The 22,691-nt window shown below is 47.6% G+C and overlaps 1 protein-coding gene across 3 annotated transcripts in view; it reads left to right on the forward strand.

Annotated features, from left to right (window-relative positions):
* Positions 1-22,691, forward strand: part of CUX2 (cut like homeobox 2) — a 275,625-nt gene that overhangs the window by 39,984 nt on the left and 212,950 nt on the right. Inside the window, exon 1 of one of the 3 annotated variants that reach the window (XM_069557874.1) lies at positions 797-1,013. The exons of the other annotated variants lie outside the window; for them this stretch is intronic. The gene's annotated coding sequence lies outside the window, so the exon portion shown is untranslated. Of the gene's footprint in view, positions 1-796; positions 1,014-22,691 lie in introns of those variants that run through there. 3 annotated transcript variants of the gene reach the window in all.

Consider the following 22,691-nt stretch of genomic DNA (forward strand, 5'->3'; position numbering starts at 1 on the left):
GGATTTGAGTCCTGGTTGAGGAACTAAGATCCCACATGCTGTGGGGCAACTAAACCCACGTGCCACACACTACAGAGCCCACGTGCTCTGGAGCCTGCATGCCACGGTGAAGGTCCCGTGTACCCCAGCAAAGACCTGACGTAACATAAACAAATATTTTAACAAGTATATCCTGTGCAATATTTGATGTTTTTATACTTTTAAAAATTGTTATTTATCTGAATTCAAATTGATCTGGTGTCCTGTATTTCATCTAGTTGTCCTCTTTCATTTCGGGTCTTTTCTCTTTTGAGCATCCCAGTGATTGGCATTCTGGAAGCTGCATCTTTGCACACAGATAAGGTTTCCCAAACTTGGCTTCTCACCTGAACCACCTGGGGGCTTGTTAAAGTGCAGAATCCTGGCCCCACCCTACATCTGTTGAAACTGAGTCCCCAAGGCTAGGTTGCATCTGAATTTTTAACCAAGGCCCCAGGTGACTCAGAACGTAGACTTTAGGGTAAACTCCTGCTCAACAATGTTTCTGATGTGCTCTGTGGAAGGAAGGTGGGGCAGCAAAAACTTCCTTGCTGTCCCCCTCCTGGTCAGCTCTCTCCTGCAGGGGAAGATAAAGGTTTGGCTTTGACCGACCTTTCCTGGGACACCCCTGCCTGAGGCCTCCAGCCTGGGCAGGGGATTGAGGGGGCGTCTCCACTTCCGTCTGCCCAGCTCAGAGCCCGCCCCAGCTTTACAGGAAGCGGAGCTGAACTTTGGCAGCGGGAGAGAAAGGTGGGGGGATTGGGCACCAGGACCAGCTGCATTGATTTCTGTCTGCACTTCTTGGAAGCCCTGTCATGAGCAAAACAGGCAGCGGGTAAACAGTAGACGGCAGCCCCGGCAGCAGGGCGGGCCTGGCTGGCCTGAAAGTCTGTCTCAGCTCCAAGTGTCTGCTAGATTCTGACTGTCGCTGTTGGGGGCACCAGTGCCCCTTGGGTTCAGACCTGAGGCCTCCTGAGACTCCACCATCTGTCCAGGTAAGGTCTGACCTGGCCAAGGGGCAGGGCCTGGATTCAGAAGTGCACCCCTCGCCATGGCCCTGCCAGACCAGAGCCTCAGGTACTCATGGTCCATTCATTCCATCCCCACGGGCCTTCAGAGGATGCCAGGCCAGGTCTGAGGGCAGGAGGAGATGTCTGCCACCAGCTCCTGACCCTGCCCTCAGCCTGGCGTGCAGCAGCTGCTCTCCCCGACTTTGGAGGACAGCTCTGATATCTTTTTCATCCCAGCTGCTGTTGGGCACTTGAGAGCCGCCAGGCCACAGCCATCTGGGCAGGCCGACCCTGTCTGCTCAACTCAAAGCCACGAAAATTACAGCTCAGACAAGATCAATATGATCACATCCTGGGGCCTTCAGAGGATGCTTTTGCTTTGAGAAGAGGTCAGAAGGGGTCTCAGATTTATAAATATATTATTATTTAAGAGAGGATTCTTGGTGGTCTGTAAGAGTTTGTTGGCTGGGGAGACAGCCTCTCTCTGGCCTCCTGGATGCTCTCTGGAACAGAGCCAAAGTGTCCAGGCTGCTTAGGTGGGGGTAGGCTGGGGGCTTACACTAGCAACAAGGGGGTCTTCAGAGTTTGGGTTTGGTTCTGGAGAGGGAGATGTTCACCTTCCTTGTGTGTCCATTTGGTGCTGACAGCTTGTGCTGGACACATGTTTTCTGGAAAAGAACTCATCAAGCAAATATGTTTAAGTAGTGCTTCATTTTTCTTCCTTTCATTAAGTGCTTGTTGTAGCCTGGGCATTGTTCTACAGGCTGAGGGAATAGTATTGTTATGAAGTCAGACGGGGGCCTTGTCTTTTGGAATTTATATTGTCATTTTTTTTACCCTTACTAGTGAGGAATCAGAGAGGTGGAGTGACTCGCCCAGGACCACTCAGCAAGAGGCCCTTGCCAGGTTCAATTCTCACTAGTAAATGAACAAAATAATCTCTTGATTAAGTGGGAAACTGAGTCTGAATAATGCTGCTGATGATAATCAGCATTAATTGGGGCTTACTGTTGCCAGGAACTGCGCTAATAAGTGAATTCCAAGAGATCTGTATTACTGTCATCTCATCTTTTTAAAGTTTTGAAAGCTGAAGTTTAGAGAGATGAATTCACTTTCCCAAAGTTAGAAAGCCAGCAAGTTGCAGGGCTTGAAGTTTAACCCAGGACCTGGGCCTTCAAGCTTAAACACATTTTATAGGTACTTTCTGGGTTTCCCACTAAGCCTGATGTGCTGGAGAGGAAGGTCACATTGGCTTGTTATATGAAGGTCCAGGATTTGGGTTGGGATAGTGCAGTTGAGGAGGGTGCTGATTCACTACTGACACCCGGCGTAATAATAGCAATAATATTAACAACAAAAACAACAGATTCCTTTTGTTGAGCATTTGAGTAATTCCCATGTGCCTTCCTTATAAAGGGCTTCCTTGACAGGTCAGTTGGTAAAGAATTTGCCTGCAATGCAGGAGATCCCGGTTTGATTCCTGGGTCGGGAAGATCCACTGGAGAAGGGAAAGGCTACCCGCTCCAGTATTCTGGCCTGGAGAATTCCATGGTATGTATAGTCCGTGGGGTCGCTAAGAATCGGACACGACTGAGCGACTTTCACTTCCTTATAAAGGTTACCTTAAAATACATAGCTGGATTTAAAATACATGGCTGTTTTGTTATTCTCATTTGGTGGATGAGAAATTGAGTCACTTTCGCAAACTCACGTAGCCAGGAAATACAGAGCTGAGATTGGAACCTTGTTTGCCTGCGTGGCCCACAGAGCCTTGCTGGTTCTCCCAGCAGCTGCTTCGAGGAGCCCATGATGGTGTCTACACTCTGCTCGCGTCTACCTCTTCATGGAAGTGACTTGCCTCAGTCTCCTTTGTCAGACGGTCCAGATGTCTTCTCCCAGTTTGCTGTCTTCTTCCAGCCCTGCCTGGGACTCTTACATTTTCCCTTGTAAATCCTTTCTAATCAGGTCAGCTGTGGAACACAGGCCCCCAAATAATGCCAAGTACAGCCTTTGCTGCCGCTGGATTTCCTGCTTGCTTAGCAATATGGAAACTTTGGCGTGGGTATGTGTCCTTTTCAAAAAATCCTTTATTTGCTCTGCTCTTGTTTTTATAAGATATGGCTCTTAATGAAGCTTTAATTCAAGGTCAAAGAGTCCAGAAGTTGGTGAGAGAGTCCATGGCCCCTGTGGGTCCTGCTAGACACATAAACAGCCAATGGCTGGCTCTTTCCATCTCCTCCTTTAAACAGTCCCATTGCAACAGAGCTCTTCCTTGCACGAGGAGGTAAAATATTTGAACTGACTGTATTGCCTGTTCCTAACTGTTTGCAAAATGTAGCCAGGCTCCCCTTGTCTTTGTTTATTTTTTCCTTTTCTGTAGTTCAAAGAAAATAATTTATTAACTTGGGAATTAGGGGTAATATCGTTCCCCAGCCCTTCAGCTCCCTGAGGCCTGGGCTAGCCTGCCTGCCCTGCTTGGGAAGTTGAGACAGCCTTTTCCGTCAAAGGCACAGCCATGGCAAAGCCCAGGTGGACAAGGCTAATGTATTTGCAGTCATGATACGAAAAACCCGAGTGTCTGGAACCCAGCCCCTGGGGACTGGCGGGGCCACGCCATCGACCTGAACCCACTGGACTGCGCCCTCGTCTAAATCCATCAGGCTCGCCAGCCCTGGTCTTGGACCACTGAATAATTTACAGTCCTGCAGAGCGGCAAGCAGCAGGTCACTGGAGTTCATGGGTTAATAACAGGTTTGGTTTTCGATGTCAGCAGCTCTCTTGATAACGTATGAAAGAATCCTATTCTGTTGATTAGATTTTGAAATGGATCAATTTTTAATCAGCCAAACACCTGACTCACTCAATAAGAGTTGCATTGTGGAGACAGGATGGAGGCCTGCTTTATTTACAAGAGTGTTTGTTTTTTGGGAGCCATACGCAAATTCCCACCCGGGTCCCTCCTCCTGGAAGAATTGACCGGATTATCTCCCACCTCAAATGGCAGCCTTTGATTCACCTTCTGATTAGTTGGGAAATCCATGGATCTGTTTAAGAGATAAGAACAGCAGCTAAAGGTTTGATTTAGTCATCTGTGGTTATTGATGGGAAAAGCATTTATTTGCCAATGGAGAAATTTTGCTTAATGTAACAGCACAGAAGAAGGGAGGACAAAGGGAGTCCTGGCAATAACCGGGGCGGGGTGGCAGAGGTGTTTTACCACTGGGGGTGGCTGAGGTTTTCAGCCCTATCCTCTATGAGATTTTCAAAACAATAGTATGAATGTGGGCCAGGAAGCAGATTGAATGCATGGAAGCTTCTTAGCGAAGGGTGTTGCTTCGGGCCATTTTATTCATTCAGTGAACAGTTTAGCCCACACTGTGTGCCAGGTACTGACTGTACTGGCCATCAGGGATGAAGCTGTTATGGAGACAGACAGGATTCCTGCCCACAAAGAGTATGCATTCTGGTCTAGGGGAGGGGAAGGCAGGCAGTGAAGGGAAAACAGCACATATAATTATGAAACATGCGGAGTTTTGTGAGAAAACGCTGAGGAAAAATAACAAGAACGTTGCATTTCAGTGGTAATCAAGGAAAGTCCCTCTGAGTAAGGAGAAATCAGAAATGGGAAGAGAGCACCAGGTGGGAGGGGCAGCAGGGGTTCAGGCCTGTAGACGTGTGTGCTGGATAACCAGTTGAGGACACGTGGTGGATGAATGGGTGACAGGAGGGAGGGAGTCAGAAGAGAAGACTGGACAGGCAAACGGGCTGGGTTAGGTGGGAGGAAGACTGGGTTCATCTGCAGTGCCGTTGGGGAGCTCTGGAAAAGTTCTGAGCAAAGGAGTGGCTTGTTCAAGTTTTACTTTAGCAAAGGTCAAGCTGAGGTTAGTGGATTGTAGGAAATGCAGTCTCTTGTAGCCATCCAGTGAGTGGTGATGAGGGCATGGACTAGGGACACAAAGTGGGGAGAAGGGGACAGACTCAGCAGTTCTGCTCTGTGGCCAGGTGGCTAAGGAAGAGGAGATGGTGCTTGGGCCAGCTGGGGCCCCAACCTATAGCCCCAAGCTGGTGGTGGCCTGGTCCCAGGGGAAGTGGAGGGATTCTCTGTGGTGGAACCTTGCTTGTCTGTGAGCTGGTCTTCCAGACTCCCTTTAGACTGGAACAGCTAGAAACAGGGCAGCACAGAAGTTGGGTCCTTGGGCTGAGAAATCAGATGTGAGGGCTTCCAGTCTGAACACTGCCTTTTGCAAGCCAGTTACCTCACACAAATTGCTCTTTGCACATACAAGCAAGTGAGAATAATTGTTGGTATAGAACTTTCCAGAAGAACTCATAAGACATTGCCAACAGTAGTTGGTTTCCCCTGGCAGGGGCACATGGGCTGAGTGGGAGATTGACTTTCTCCTCTGTACCATCTCGTAGCCTCTAAGTTTATGCCACAGGCGTGTGGTACTTGGTCAGAGTTGTCATGCTATTTGTGATGTGCTGTGACATTCACCGGATGGACCTACAGTGGCATTTGAAGCAATGACTGGTGTTCCCACCCCCTCTTTTCCAGATAAGACTCGGAGAGGGCCTGTCACTTGCCTGCAGTCACATAGCTGTACCTGGTGGCTTTAGATCCTTCTCAGGCCCCAACCCCTCTCTTCCCCGCTCAGCCCCTCTTACCTGTTGCTGTTGGTTGAGGTTGTAGATTTGGTCAGTCTTTGAGAAGCTAGATTTTCCTGACACGAGTAGCAATTTCTCATTCCCCAGTGCTCTGCTCCAGGAACCATCGATTGGGCAGCTTTATTTATTAGCTTAATCGCTGCACATCCCTCAGCGACACTGTTCTTGCACTTGCATTGTCGGGGAGGCAGAAGGGCTTACATGCACACCTGTGTGTGTGCTCAAGCCTGGGAGTGTCCACGTGGATTTGGGACTGTGTAGGAGGAAGCCTGACTCACTTCCCATCTCTCCTAGGTGACAGGCAGGCTCTCACAAGCATCTTAATTTAGGCACAAGTCATTGCTCACCAAGGGATCTCAGTGGAAAGAACTCTCTGACCCAGCAACAGAAGTCCTTGATGGGAGTCCTGGCACATCCACTTGCTTGCTGTGTGACCTTTCGCCAGCCTGTTCTCTGGGCCTCAGTTCTTCATCTGTAAAATGGAAATGATGGTGATCTCTGGCCTTCTTGTCGCTTTTCTCTCTTCTCACATGTCAGCATAGCTTGCTCCTTCACTTTAGTCTTCACTCAAAAGTTACCTTGTCAGGGAGGCCTTCTCTGGCTACCCTAAGTAAAATTTCACCTCACACACACACACACACCATTCTTCTCTTCCATGCTATATATTTTTTTCTTCCTTAGCACGTAACATGCTCTTAACTATTTGCCTTGTTTACTGGTTTCTTCCTTTTAAAATGGTTGCCCCAGCAGTGCAGAGGTTTTTGCCTCTTTTGCTTGCTGCTGTCTTCGTAGCAGCTAAAATGGGACTTGGCACGTAGTAGGTGCTCAGCAAAATATCTGTTGAAGGAATGAATGAAATGAATCAGTGTGAAGGCCTCAGAACAGTGCCTGGTACATAGTAAGTACTCAACAAACTGCTGATAAGTTTTTCCTCACCTTTAAAATGGAGGCACTGTTGATAATAACTATCACAGAGTTTCTGTGAAGATTCAGTGATGTGGATATTGAGTTCTTGGTACAGCTCCCAATGCAGTAATTCTTCAATAAATAGGACCTATTACAGTTGTAGTTATAAGTACTAAATGAATAATAAAGGTGCCTTGGTAATGACAGCTTTTTTGAGAAGTGGATTTAGTGTCTGGGACCCAACGACCAGCCCTAGCCATAACTCTGTGATCAGTCCTGATTGGCTCCTGCAGTTGTGGGGTCACCAGGGGTCACGATCCTCCAGTTTGCCTTTGGCTGTCATCTGCCCAGAGAGTCTGGCCAAGGTTTGCAAATACCCTCTTGGACTCTAACTTTCTCAAGGAAGTGTCCCAAATTGTTCCAAGCAAAGTTCAAGTGATTTCATTTTTGAAAAAAATTATGAAAAGTGTTCTTTAAGAAGAGAAAGACCGATGATACTTATTGTCCCGGGGAAACATCCTCAGCACATGGTTATGTGGCTAAAAACTGAAGCTGAGCAGCACATAGTGTGTAATTTTATTTTGTTTTTTATATATAATTTTTGTAAATCAGAACAAGCAGAACCTCTCTCCAGCCAGATGAATGAGACTTGTTCATGCTTAGACCTGGGTCTTGAGCGTCATCCCTAGAGTGTGTGAGGAACCCCATCCAGGACTCTTAATTGCAAGCAACAGAAACCGACTTGGCCTCCCACCAAGATTCATGTAAGGAGGGACTTCTCTACCCACAAGAAGAATATTCTGATGCTGGCTTGCCAAAAAAGCACAGCAGCTGTTCACGGCAGTTGGGAGGGAATGGGATGAGATGGGGCAGGGATCCCCAAATGGAAATGAGGGGTGATTATTGGATGCAGTGAGAATTCATTCTGGGGTTAGGGGCTGTTCTCTGTGTAACCTGAGGCAGAGGCAAAAGCAGATGAACAGAACTGATGTCGGTCTCTTGGGACTTTGCAGTGGCTTCTGACAAGCTTTCGCCTGCTGGTGATATGTCTTTGTTCCCTGGGGGCTTCTGTCCACAACCTTAAGACCACTACCTGAGAGTGGGCAGGCCAGAAGTGCTGGGTAACTCTTGGGATCAGCCCTCAGTCTCAGGAGGTGTGTGTACACGTTCCAGCTCCCTTGCTCCCGAGTGGAAGAGTTCCTAGGTCTCTTCTGCGTTTTCTTTGGGTAGTGGAGATTATAGGTGACTTTTGTGTTTGGCTTTCTTCAGGAGGTTTTTAGGTTTTCAGCTTGGAGAATGTTTTATCTTGTCGTTTGAAATCAACCTGCTGCACAAGAGCAGGACTGCCCCCGGGCAGGTTGGGGGCATCTGTACAGGGACAGCAGGTAGCTTGGTAGCATCCTTGTCTCTGCTTACGTTGTGGACAGAGCAGTTCAGGCTTCTGCATCGAGCTGAGGTGAAGGGAAAAGAGAAAAGAGGGAAAGTGGAAACCACAGTACATTGTAGGGCAAAAATAAAGGGATTGGAAGCAATGCAAATAAAAGGCTGATGGCCTGAACTGGTTGCATTTGGGGCATTTCCGGATTTGAAACTTCAGCGGGCAGAGGTGTTTGAGCACCTCCTGTGGGGGCACGTCCTGTGCGTTGTAAGATGTTAAGCAGCATCGCTGGCCTCTGCCCACCGAATTGCCAGCTGCCTCCACCCTAAGTGTGACAGTCAGTAATATGTCCAGATGTTGCCAGGTGTCCCCTGGGGGACACAGTCAACCCCAGTTGAGAACCACTGTGTCAGATTGGGTGGGAACAGGGAGCAGCCAGCATACTGGTGATTAGTGATGTAGCCCAGAAGTAGGGCAGGAATGAGGAAGGAGGGCGCAGGTGTGAGAGGCCTTTGAGAACAAGAACCAGAAGGCCAGGGAATTAGAAGGTCAAGGAGACCATGGAGGGGAGAGATGTTGGATCCTGGACTTCTAGGGGATAGTGTCCAAGGCTCAGGAGCTGACCGGTCCATGGGACTGGAGCAGATGGAAAAGGAAGCAGAACCCTTTGGGGTGAAGGACTCTGGGGGCCCCCCAGGGTCAATGCATCTTGTGATATCTCTTAACTCAAAGAGAGACCTTGGTAAGGGAAGGGTGGTGGTGTTGAAAGAATGAATGAGTTAATAAATAAGCCAAATGGGCATTTTTTCCTAAAGAAGACTGAGATTCATGAACCTAAGAAACCATTTTCTCTGTTATTTAATGAGCACCTACTATGTGTGCAAAGGTGGGTCCTGGGCACCTATAAAATGATAGCACAGAGGAGGAGGGGTCACTGAACAAGCAAATAGATAATATATGATTACAGATGGCATGCTCTGCCAGAAAGGGAATTCATGTGTTGGGAGCCAAGTTTGAGGGTGGGGCTTAGTGACCACTCAAGCTGCTGTCAACAGGGCAGCCCACATTTGGTCCAGAGAACATACTCATTCAAGATGCCTTTGGTGGGGCCCAGGGTGACAGGCCATCCTTTGGCACAGAGGAACAGGGAGAGCAGACCAGCCAACAGGGCAATGCCATCGAATACTGAAGTGAGGATAATCAGGGAAAGCTTCTTTGAGGAGGTGACATTTGAGCCAGGAATGGAAAGTTGAGTAGACCTTTGCAAGGGGAAGGGTGAGGGAACAGCAGAGGCATCTTGACTGCTTGACAGAGGTTGGGGTTTATGGAGCAGATGGAGCCTTGACTCACCTCCTTAAACCTTACACATAGGTACAGCTTCCCTCCAGGCCTCGAGTAGTGAGGATCTGATTGATAAGGTGGGGTGGTTGGTAGCGTCTGGGGTAGTGGCCATTCTCACAGCCCTGATATAAAGGTTGTCTGCTCCCTTTTCTCCTATTCCTGCCCAGTCCCTGCTTCCAGGGGAGCGGGTTGGGAGGCCCACAGATGCCCTCCTCAGCTTGCATACCTTAGCATTTGGCAACCTGTGGATATTTTGTGAGTGTGAGTTTAGTTTCTTCAGTGCATCACTGGATAGAGCAGACTTAACTTTTTCTTTTTTTTAAGGCCAATTAAAAAAAAATTCTTTCTTTTCCAGAGCAGGCCACTGGCTATTACGGAAATAGTAAACAGGAATCAGTGCCAGGGCGTAAGTGGTCGGTTTTAATTAGAACATTAAAGTATTTTAACGCTTACACTTTATATTTTTGTGAACTTGATTATATAGCATTTTAAATACCTGTGAACATTTTAAGGACTCTCAGCAATGAATTATTTGCAGTTTCACAGGAAACTTCTATTTTAAAAGCAAACGGTATGAGAGTGGCTCCAAAGGCTTGGCAGCGGTGACTGCACTGTATAATGAGGAACCACGTGGTGGGTTGCTTGGCAGATGGCCTGCTGGGCCTGCTGTCACCCAGGGTCCCTGACGACCCCCTTCTGGAAAGGCTCCTGCTGGGTGGAAGGGATTTGGGGAGGCCTCAAGGTGTCGTCAGGGTCCCCATGCCTCCCCACCCCCAGTCTTGAGGATTCTCCTGGAAGGCAGTTGAGGGGTGACTCTCCATCTTTTTCACTCTTTGCCACTGAAGCACCTTCAGGAGGCTCCTGGTTTCAGCCTTTACCCTGGGCTTCTCCCTACCCAACATCCAAAGAAGGCATCTTAAAACACAAATCAGTGTCATTGTCCAATTGCTCAGAAGCTTCCCAGGGGAAAGTCAGTGTCTACATCAGAGTCACCAAGCCATGGGCAACGAGACCGAGCCCTGTCTTTTCCTCATGACACCACAGCACAGACACATGGGCCTTCTCATCATCCTTTTATCTCTTAATGTTTATTAAGCATCCACTATGTGCCAGGCATTGTTCTGGATGCCAGTGATTCCCTACTTCATGGAGCTTCCCCACTAGTCAGGGGAGACAGGTGCTGGAGAAATACATGAATACCAGGTGTGAGAGGAGGGGAAGGAAAGTGAACCAGGGCAGAGGATGGGGATTGTTGGGGGGTGCTGCTTTTGATGGGGGCAGTGAAGACAGTTTTCTCTCAAGAGGTGATATTTAAAGACCTTCATGAAATGAGGGAGCAGGCCAGTGGTGTGCTGGAGTTGGCTTGTGCAGTCTCACGGGAGAGCCAGTTATACCCATCTGCTCCCAGCTCCTTGTTCAGTGATATGTGGTTGGTAGCTTGAAGTCAGCCAGGGTCAGAGTATTTACTCCATGGAAGTTGGCAAGTGCAACCAATATGAGCTTTCTTCCCAGAGATCTGGTTGTTAAGCATTTACCAGCACACATCTGGAGCAGGTCATGCAGAAGGCTGTGGGAGGGGGTTCTGGGCATTCCCTGAAGGGGAAATATGTTAGGAAGGTTTGAGGAACATCTTGGAAGAGGGCAAGGATGGGACTGAGGGAGCGAGAAGGGGAGCACGAGAGAAGATGAAGCTAGAGGCTTCCCTGAATGCTTCTAGTTTCTGAAATCCTCGAGGCTTGTTTGTGCCCCAGAATCTGTGCACCTGCCAGTCTTTCTACCCAGGATGCTCTTCCCCTGGCTGGCTCCTGCAGCTCCTTTGTCCCCACAGAGAAGCTTTCCCTGACCATTTTTGCTAAAGCGTGTTTTCCTCCTTTATTCTTCTATCAGCACCCTTTGGTTCTCTTCCCAGCGTTAGTCTCAATTTGTAATTGTGTATCGGTTGTTTATTGTGTTGGGGTCTATCTACCCCCACCGAAGGGCAAGATCTGAGAAGTGTTGTTGCTCCCCTCCATCTCCCCACCTCCGGACAAGGGCCTGCACAAAATAAATGCTCAGTTCCTTGCTGTCAAGTGTGGGAATGTTGATAGAAATCCTTTTCTGTGCCAGGCATTGGTTTGGGAGATGTCTTAACCACATGAGATCAGAAATTGAGGAACAGAAGCACAGATGGGGAAGCCAGAGGTTCCTAGCTTGTGCCCAGCCTTATTCCAGCAGCATAATTCCTGGGTTTCTTCTCCTTAACCCGGAAGCAACACAGCAGCATGTTGGGGCCTCTCTGACAGTAGACACAGTAATCGTCCCCTAGCTTCCAATCCCCTTGTCAGTGAGCAAAAACAACCTTTCTGCAACTGCTGAAGGTATTGGTGACATTGGAGGTTAAATATTCCTACTATATCATGGCTGGCATTTTTATTGTCACAAGAGCAATGGATGTCAGGAGTTCAGGACTTAAGATGGAGTTTATCTCATGACAGAGGAAATGCTGAGTCCACTGGCGTCTGGAATCGGGTGGCCAAAGGTGCATTGAGGACGGAAACGCTGTGATCACAGGGAATGAGTTCAGCTGACCTGATTATTTCTTTTTATAACGATGACAGCTTAGAACGTATCGATTGAGGTGATCAGCATTTAGGTCTTTCACAGTTAGTAAGGAACTGTTCAATTTATATTGGAAACCATCACTGTCCAGGGCCTATAATGAGGTTATGTGGTACCCAGGAGAGGAGGACAGTTAACATCACAGAAGTGGGTGCAGGACCAAGAGAGGAAAAATACTCCTTTTTTAGGCCATCAAATCACTTTCCTCTGCCCTGCTCAGTGGTTTGTAGGTCCTTTGGCAAGTTCCTTAGCCTCTTGTAACCTCAGTTTCTTCTTCTGTAAAATGGGCTAGTAGTGCCATTATCTCCAGGAGTAGTTTATGGTTTGTGAGGATTAAAAGTGATAATGTGTGTGCAGTAAATATTTTCAGGAAATGTTGCTCACTGTTAATTCAAGCTGTCAGGTGATGGTGTCGGTGCTTCCGAAGGCCATTTGAAATGGGAACATCGTAGGCTCATTTCAGTATGACTGGGGGCTTTCTGAAGAAAATGGCCTGAATGAAGAGTTGCCACAGGGTGTTCTGGCTCCTTGACTTGTCACTTCATCTTCAGGCAGTGCAGGTTTAACCAAAAGATAATGCATTTTCCTTGAGAAAGTGTTTGACACTTGACCTAACTCATGGGAACATGTGCTAATTTTATCATTAATCAGAGAATTCTGTCCATTTCTGTATGTATTGCTGTAGAGTGGACTTCAAGTTGTCTGCACAATTATCCAGTTCTGTGTTACCTCAGAGGGTAGGGGCCTTTGTCAGTCTCTTGCTGCTGTGTCCTCAGCACCTAGAACAGCTCCTGCACATAGTAGGTGCTCAATAAATATTGGTTGAATCAATGAAATAATACGTCTGTAGGGGTTTAATATTTCCTCTGGGAAAGGCCATATCCCAGAGAAATGGAAACTTAAGTTCACACAAAAACCTGTACATAAATGTTCACAGCATCAGTATTCGTAATAGCCCCAAAGTGAAAGTAACCCAGATATTCTTCAGCTGGTCAGTGGTTGAACAAATTATGGTGGATTCATACCATGGAACACTACTCAGCAATAAAATACACCAGACACGGTGCACTAACAACTTGGATAACTCTTGAAGGAATTATGCTGAGTAAAAAAAGCCAGTCTCAAAAAAGATGACATACTAGATGATTCCATTTATATAGCATTCTTGAGAAGACAGAAATGGATAACAGGCTGGGGCTGGGAGCAGGGAGGGAAGTAGGTGTGATCATAAAAGGGCAGTGTGAGGGCCCCTTATGGTGCTAGAGATGTTGTGTGTGTTGCCTGTATCCGTGTCAGTGTCTTCGTCGTGATTTTGTATTGTTACTTTGTGAGTTATCACCAAGGGAAAAAGTGGGTGAAAGGTATGGGAGATCTCTCTGCATTCTTTGTTACAGCTGCATTAATCTACAATTATCTCACAATAAGAAGTTCAGGGTTAAAAAATGAGGGACTGAAAGCCCTTCATTAATCATGAGAGATACAATGGGCTGAACCTTTATTCTGTGATACATTAACTCAGGTTTACACAGCAGCCTCGTGAAGTAGACGGATGTGACGTCACCATTTTATGGGGAGGAAAACAAGCTCAGAGAGGTTAGGGGACTTGTCTGAAGACTCACAGCTGGCAGGTGGTGGAGGTGAGACACAAAACCTAGGAGTGTCTGGCCCCAGACCCTGATTTTTTTCCTCTAGACATGCATCGCTGAGTTTCTGCTCTTTGGATGCTGGCAGAGCCAGGAAGCTCGCTTCCTTCATGCAGTCACCTGACATCTGACCCCTTAGGTGGGCACCGCAGGTGACTGCTAAAGTGACTGACAGCTCGGTAGGGAAGAGGTGGCTGAGAGTAAGCCTAGGCTTCCCACCTGGCTGCTCCTAAGTGACCTGCTGACCTCAGAAGTCACGACCCCCTCCCCTTCCCACTCCTTTGGCTTATGCAAGGATGTTGAAGTATTGGTTTCATTATACCCATTTTACAGGTGGGGAGACTGAGGCGCAGGATGGAAAAGGACCTGGGGTTGTTCCAGGTGGAGGTGTGGTCCTTCCCACCGCTAGCATCCTGCGGTGGTGATTATAGTTCCTTGGACTTGTCTTGCCCCGCTGCTGCTTTCAGGGCAATGCGGCACAGGTTCTGCGGTGGGGTGCGTGGCTCTGAGATGGAGTCCTCGCCCTACAAATCTCCAGACTGTGGCCTGGGGCTAGTGATTTCTCTTTTCCAAGCCTCACTTTGCTCATCTGAGAAATGGGGATAATGAGGACTAAGTAAGAAAGCTGATAACACTTGGCAGGAAACAGACATCGCTGCCAACATCTGAGGTCTGATTGGAAACTCTTACCTAACTGCCCTGATGTTCAGAGCTCTGAGCAGAGTATGTTGAAAGGAGCAAAGCCCCTTCCGAGTTATATGCCCTGACATGGCTTCTTGGGGCACGTGATCTCCTGTGCTCAAGTTCTGCTTAGCTCTTGGTTTCCTGAGCAGGATGGTGTGTGCTGTAATAGAGGACATCCAGAGGGGCTGGGAGGCTTTCTGCCACAGATAGCATCTAAACTGAGAGCTGAAAGATGACTAGGCTTTGCTGGGTGAATGGGAGGCAGAGGACAGAGGGACATTCCAGGGAGAGGGAACAATGGGTGCAAAGGCTCAGAGGTTAGAGCAGATGCATTTGGGAAAGTAACCAGGATGGTAATTCTTGAACATTAAACAAGCAGAACCCAGTCACTCTGGCCCTCCATCTCTTTTTCTATTAAGACAGAGTAGGCTAGAGGAGATCCAACCAGTCCATCCTAAAGATCAGTCCTGAGGGTTCATTGGGAGGACTGATATTGAAGCTGAAACTGCAATACTTTAGCCACCTGATGCGAAGAACTGACTCATTTGAAAAGACCCTGATGCTCGGAAAGATTGAGGGCAGGAGGAGAAGGGGACGACAGAGGATGAGATGGTTGTCCATCACCAACTCAATAGACATGGTTTGGGTAAACTCCGGGAGTTGGTGATGCATAGAGAGGCCTGGTGTGCTGCGGTCCATGGGGTCACAAAGAATTGGACATGACTGAGCGACTGAACTGAACTGAGGCTAAAGGGATCCCAGGGAGATTCGTGAGAGAGTGAGGAATTGGACTTCGTCTTGAGGGTGATGGGGAGCCGTGGAGGGTTTTGAGCAGAGGAGTGGTGCGGATAGACTTACATTTGAGAAAGGTAGTTCTGGGTGGTGTGTGGAGCAGAGCAGGGCAGAGGCGAGCCCCAAGTGGAGGCTACTGTAGCATCTTGGTGAGCAATCACGGGGGCTAGAGCAGAGTCGTGGGGGTGGACTTGGATAGAAGTGGCTGAATTTAGGACATTGGTGAATGTCTGGTGTGGAAGGGACAGAACTTGGCAAGGGGCTCAATGAGGGAGCATCTTGAGTAAGCTAGATTTCTGATTTGGGTTCTCAGCTGGGCCACGTCGGGGAGGCCCCTTTACCTCTCATGGTCTCCTCTGTAACTTGGGATGATTTCCATGTTCCCCATCTCTTGGCTCCAGTGAGGGTCAAATGGAAAGCTCCTTGAGCCAGCACGTTACAGTGAACAGCAAAACCCCCAAACTCCCACCTCTACTCAGAGCTCATGAAAATTCCCAGGGGGACAAGGCACCTGACATTAAAGATATAACTCCTTTATTTTGTCCAGTGGTTTTTCAAAGATGCCACAGTCTAATCTGTTTAGCACAGACACTGTCTACTGGTTTTCTTTCCTTTTAATTGTAAAAGACTGGCTTGGGGTTCAATCCCTTCTCTCACTTATCTCAGGAGAGGTGCTGACAAACAGTGCCATCGCCAAACTGAAGGTTCCAGAACAAGCGTCAGTATTTAGGGAGCTCCTGCTGTATGCCACAGCCTCTCCGTGTGTTACTGCCTTCTTTATCTTCTGGGTTAGAGGCACGGGTGATGGAGTCCAACAAGCTGGGGTCTGTATCTGGCTGTGCCATGTCCTAGCTAATTGGAGCCACTCCCAGCCTCACTTTGCACACCTGTTGCCAAAGGAGTCACTGAGCCCACTCCAGCCAGAGGCAAGGCGACTGGGTACAGTGCTGATACAGAGAATGGCCTCAGGAAGAGGCAATTGGCAATAAATAATTCCGGGAGGTTGGCCTCGTGTTGCTGTTCAGGGGAAGGAAGTGATATTTACAGCCTGAAAGCTGCCGAGGTAAATTTCCTGACTCAGCCATGCCCTTTCCACGAAGGTCTGGAGGAGACGTAGCTGGGGTCATTGCTGGCCAAGGTCAAGTATAACTGGATGGCCTATACTCCCAGTCCAACCCCTCCAGTACAGGGGGAAACTCCATGGGGCCATCAAGGGGTACAGGCCTGGGCCACCTCATCTCCGTTGTCCAAATGACAGGGCCCATTTTGATTTTTCACCCCAGCTGGCCTGGAACTTTCCAAAAGCCCAGATAATTGTCACTCATGGTTCTGTGTAATTTTCATAGAATAGCACTGGATTAGTTTCCTAAGGCTGCCGTGACAAATTACCAGCAACTAGCATAAATAACAAAAATTTATTGTTTCACAGTTGGAGGCCAGAAATCTGATATCAAGGTATCAGCAGGGCCGTACTCCCTCCAGGGGCTCTAAGGGAGCTTCGGATGATGCCGGCCTCTCCTTGGCTTGCAGCTGTGTCACGCATTTCAGCCTCACTGTTACACAGTTGGCCTCCCTGTGTGTTCTCTCCTCTTCTTTTAAGGACAGTAGTCCTTGGATTTGGGGCTCACCGTAATCCAATATGATCTCATCTTTCTATTAATAATTACATCTGCAAAAACCCTGTTTCTCAGTAAGGTCGTAATCAGGGGTTCTGGCCATAGTCTGGACATGGCTCAGTGCCTGAGGATGGGGAACGCTGCACTATCCAACTCAGTACCAGCCTTTTTGGAAAATGTTGCAAGCACACGTCCTTTTCACTCTGAGCTTTGTTCGGAGTTCTTTGGGGACGTGGAAAGGGGGTGTGGGGCTGACTCCCCCAACCATGGGCAGGAAAAAAGGGCTCCCAGTGTTACTCCTAAATGCTACTGGAAAAAAAACCTGAGACTTGAAGTCTTTACTGTGGTTGAGAGGAGAAGCAGAGGTTTCTGAACAGGGCTGAACTAAGGTCTGGGGTGGTTGTTTCCTTAGTCCTCGACAACTTGTTCTTCCCTGAGCCTCAGTTTTTCTCTCTATAAGTTGGGGATAATATCAGCACCTTCACGGCTTGTGAAGATATCACATAAGGATTTTAGTGCTCAAGGCTTGTGAGTCCAGGGTCTCATGGTTTGGACAGAGAAGCAGGGGCTGAGAGGACATTCCTGGCATGAAGTGACCAGCTGAGAAGGGCTAATGTGCTGCTGCTCCCTCCTCTCATATCCAGCCTGGGTTCCTGCCAGCGATTGGATTTAGAAGGGTCTGAGCCCATTATAGTAAAACTAATGAATATGTATTTAGAGGCTAATCTTCACAGTGATCCTGTGAATCAGAGACTGCTGCCATCCCCATTTTACAGAGAAGGAAACTGAGACTCCAGGAGGTTGAAGTTACTTGCCCAGGGGCACACGGCTGTAGGTGGTAGAGCTAGGATTCAAATGCAGGTATGTCCAAGTCCCACTTCCCTGGTTCCATCTCCCTTCCTTAGGCTCCTCCATGCCACGGTTTCCCCATCTAATAAAATGGCATCTTCTCTGAGTTCCTGACTCCAGCAGAACAGTGCTGAGTACGAAGTCCAGAGCATTACATAAACCCTGGTTTCGAGGGTGTCTCAGCTTCCATCTCCTGTCCCTCACACCACAGTGACTTGAGATTTTTACATAGACGGGAGCTGTATGTGGGGTGGTGAGCAAGTGAATGTGTGTGTGTGTGTGTGTGTGTTTGCAACAAATATTTTATAATAGACAAGCCTTGTCTGCCACTTCTAAAAGTAGTTAAAAAAAAACAACCCCACTTTGACAAAAGTAAAAATAACCCAAAGCCTGAGTCACCAAAGTCACTGAACTCAGCCAGAAGGGGCTGCTCTGAGCTGTGGCTACTTCTGCCTGCCCAGGGGCAGCAGGCCAGCGGCCAAAAGTTTGGGGGATGGGCACGTGGGCTTTCAGGGGAGAAGTCCCAGTGGTTAGTTTGTGGGTGTAGTGACTGTCCATCCACTTTTTTTTTTTTCCCTACAGGAGGAAATGTCTCCTAAAAAATGCTCCTTATTCTCTCTTAAAAGTGACTTGACAATTGATAATTTTGCCCTAGTGACGGGCACCTTAGAGCTTTTATCTCTTGGAGGCCAAACATTGATGTTGTGTGAAATGGGAGCTTGGCGGAGCCTTTGTGCGGATCTCAGGCTTCCTGAAAAATTTATTCACTGTGACTGTGATCTGCAGGAGCGAATTGATGTTTATCTATAGTCGTTCTCGCCAGCCAGGAGGGGGAAAAATGCATAGCTGCACTTTCCTCGGAAGCCTTGGAAGGCTGTTTAAATAAGTATCTAATAGCGAACTTTCAATAGCAGACAAGCAGCTTGATGGACATGGTGCAGTGTGTATTAACCATAAGCAGGCTTAATCTTTCCCTCATGTTTTAGGAGAAACATTATAACCTTCTGGCCAAGGAATTCATGAGAACCAGGTATTTGAAGCTGAGCAAAATTATCCTGGCCATGCCTGTGGCAGAATCGATAATTCTGAGAGACACACGAAGGAGGGGAAGCAGAGGCTGCGGTGGTCCCATGCGAGCAGCCCCGGCCACCTCCTTCTGGCCGGAAGGTCAGGAGAAGTATGGGGGGTCTGAATTGGCAGGGGGAGGTCAGGATCGTGCCATAAGCCTGGCTTTTTCATCAGGTAAGTAACTTCTGCTGCTCCTCCCAGCTTGGAAGGTTGGTGAGGACAGAGAACAGGGATACGTACCTTACCACTGGGCTCTGGCAACAGCGCAACAGCGCAACAGCGCCTGACCCTTTGGTGGCACCCATCATTTTAAATGATGAAAAGGATTTATGTGATTCCCCAGGGAGTGTCTGTCTTGCCCTTTAGAGCCAGAAGTTCTATGCGGCCTGGAAAGCATCTTGTTTAGCCATGAAGTCTCTCTTGATCTCTAGGAAAAGGGAGACTCTTTGTGTTATCAGTTCATTTCAGTCGCTCAGTCGTATCTGACTCTTTGCGACCCCATGAATTGCAGCATACCAGACCTCCCTGTCCATCACCAACTCCCGCAGTCCACCCAAACCCATGTCCATTGAGTCGGTGATGCCATCCAACCATCTCATCCTCTGTCGTCCCCTTCTGCTGCCCTCAATCTTTCCCAGCATCAGGGTCTTTTCCAACGAGTCAAGCTCTTCACATGAGGTGGCCAAAGTATTGGAGTTTCAGCTTCAACATCAGTCCTTCCAATGAACACCCAGGACTGATCTCCTTTAAGATGCACTGGTTGGATCTCCTTGCAGTCCAAGGGACTCTGAAGAATCTTCTTTAACACCACAGTTCAAAAGCATCAATTCTTCGGCGCTCAGCTTTCTTTATAGTCCAACTCTCACATCCATACATGACCACTGGAAAAACCATAGCCTTGACTAGACGGACCTTTGTTGGCAAAGTAATGTCTCTGCTTTTTAATATGCTGTCTAGGTTGGTCATAACTTTCCTCCCAAGGAGTAAGCGTCTTTTAATTTCATGGCTGCAATCACCATCTGCAGTGATTTTGGAGCCCCAAAAAATAAAGTCTGACACTGTTTCCACTGTTTCCCCATCTATTTCCCATGAAGTGATGGGACCGGATCCCATGATCTTAATTTTCTGAATGTTGAGCTTTAAGCTAACTTTTTCACTCTCCTCTTTCACTTTCATCAAGAGGCCCTTTAGTTCTTCTTCACTTTCTGCCATAAAGGTGGTGTCATCTGCATATCTGAGGTTATTGATATTTCTCCTGGCAATCTTAATTCCAGCTTGTGCTTCCTCCAGCCCAGCGTTTCTCATGATGTACTGTCCATATAAGTTAAATAAGCAGGATGACAATGTACAGCCTTGATGTACTCTTTTCCTGATTTGGAACCAGTCTGTTGTTCCATGTCCAGTTCTAACTGTTGCTTCCTGACCTGCATATAGGTTTCTCAAGAGGCAGATCAGGTGGTCTGGTATTCCCATCTCTTTCAGAATTTTCCACAGTTTATTGTCATCCACACAGTCAAAGGTTTTGGCATAGTCAATAAAGCAGAAATAGATGTTTTTCTGGAACTATTTTACTTTTTCCATGATCCAGCAGATGTTGGCAATTTGATCTCTGGTTCCTCTGACTTTTCTAAAACCAGCTTGAACATCTGGAAGTTCACGGCTCATGTATTGCTGAAGCCTGGCTTGGAGAATTTTGAGCATTACTTTACTAGTGTGTGAGATGAGTGCAATTGTGCGGTAGTTTGAATATTCTTTGGCATTACCTTTCCTTTGGATTGGAATGAAAACTGACCTTTTCCAGTCCTGTGGCCACTGCTGAGTTTTCCAGATTTGCTGACATATTGTGTGCACCACTTTCATAGCATCATCTTTCAGAATTTGAAATAGCTCAACTGGAATTCCATCACCTCCACTAGCTTTGTTGGTAGTGATGCTTCCGAAGGCCCACTTGACTTCACATTCCAGGATGTGTGGCTCTAGGTGAGTGATCACACCATCATGATTATCTGGGTCATGAAGATCTTTTTTGTACAGTTCTTCTGTGTATTCTTGCCACCTTTTCTTAATATCTTCTGCTTCTGTTAGGTCCCTACCATTTCTGTCCTTTATTGAGCCCATCTTTGCATGAAATGTTCCCTTGGTATCTCTGATTTTCTTGAAAAGATCTCTAGTCTTTCCCATTCTATTGTTTTCCTCTATTTCTTTGCATTGATCACTGAGGAAGACTTTCTTATCTCTCCTTGCTATTCTTTGGAACTCTGCATTCAAATGGGTATATCTTTCCTTTTCTCCTTTTCTTTTCGCTTCCCTTCTTTTCACAGCTATTTGTAAGGCCTCCTCAGAGAGCCATTTTGCTTTTTTGCATTTCTTTTTCTTGGGGATAGTCTTGATTCCTGTCTCCTGTACAATGTCATGAACCTCTGTCCATAGTTCATCAGGCATTCTGTCTATCAGATCTAGTCCCTTAAATCTATTTCTCACTTCCACTGTATAGTCATAAGGGATTTGATTTAGGTTAATACCTGAATGGTCTAGTGATTTTCTCCACTTTCTTCCATTTAAGTATGAATTTGGCAATAAGGTCTCCTTTATAGCTCCCTAGCCGACCCTCACCACCCTTGGGAGTGAGGGAGCTTTCAGTGTCTGTTTTCCCCACTTTAGCTGGTCACCTGCAAAGGCCCTGAGACTCTCACATTCACCATAGTCTCCCCACCCCCAGATGCTCCCTGGAGTTTCTTAAAGGCTCAGCAGCTGTTTGTTGAGTGACTGGCATGGATTTTTCTGGGAAGGAAACAGCTGTGGTTAAGACCATGAAGGTCAGGTAACCATGGGATTAAATTCTGATCCGTTATGTGCTGGTATGTCGTCAGGCATGTGGCTTGCCTTCTCTGGATCTTTGTTTCCTAGTCTGTAAAATAGGATAACGGAGGAAGTGCCTTCGTTATTTTAAATGTTTCCTTGTTCGTAAAATAAGTGTAACAGTGGTCCCTTCCTGAAGGGCCATACTGAGGCCTAAGTGAGAGAATGCTGGTGGAGGACCCAGCTTAAGGTCCCACATAAAGCTAGTGCTCAGTAAGTTAGAGCTGCTATTATTATAATTAACGTTTTATTGATAGTACTACTTTTATTATTATTTTGCTCTCCATGGCTCAAGGAAACTCACAGTCTCTTGATCTGTTTTGTCTGCTTTGAACGCTATTGCTCCCTTTCACGATCTTGAAGCCATGATAGGGGACGCACTATTCCAGACCTGTGCAGTCAGGAAATGCTTGTTTAAAGTGGTCGGCACTGAAAACTGAGGGAGCCCCCAACAACCACGGCAGCTCTGGCAAATCGGTCATGTGCTGGAGCTGTGAGCTGCCCCCAGGGCGCAGGCCCTGAGCCCCCTCCCCACCCTTTCCTCCAGCAAGGGCGCAGGTGTGAAAGTGTTAGTTGCTCAGTTGTGTCCAGCTATTTGCCACCCCATGGACTGTAGCCCGCCAGGCTTATCTGTCCATGGAATTATCCAGGCAAGAATATTGGAGTGGGGACTTCCCTGGTGGTCCAGTGGCTAAGACTCCATGCTCCCAATGCAGGGGGCCCTGGTTCAATCCCTGGTTGGGGAAACAGACCCACATGCCTCAACTAAGAGTTCACTGCCACAAATGAGACCTGGTACAGCCAAATGAATACATAACAATAAATATAAAAAAAATTATTGGAATGAGTAGCCATTCCCTTCTCCAGGAGGTCTTCCTAACCCAAGGATCTAACCCAGGTCTCCTGCATTGCAGGCAGATTCTTTACCTTCTCAGCCGCCAGGGAAGCCCAAGGGTGCAGGGACCAGGAAGTTTCACATTCCCCGTAACCAAATAGAGCTTGCAGTGAATCAGGGGCAGGAGACAGTTCAAGGGGATTGGCCACACCTGATAAGAGTGTCTCATGGAGGAGCGACAGCCTCTGAATTATCCGAGCCACTGAGCCTCACCTCAGTGTGGAGGACCAAGAGCGGCCTGGCACTCAGAACATTATCGTCACCAGAATCAGGTTTACACCCCTGTAGCCCAGAGGGTCTAAAGTGGAGCCTGTCTAGTGGGTATTGGAGGGGATTGGGACTATGGTCTCAGGTTCCCTAACTGCCTAG

This window comes from Ovis canadensis, chromosome 17 (genome assembly GCF_042477335.2).
Source record: "Ovis canadensis isolate MfBH-ARS-UI-01 breed Bighorn chromosome 17, ARS-UI_OviCan_v2, whole genome shotgun sequence".
Taxonomy (NCBI): domain Eukaryota; kingdom Metazoa; phylum Chordata; class Mammalia; order Artiodactyla; family Bovidae; genus Ovis; species Ovis canadensis.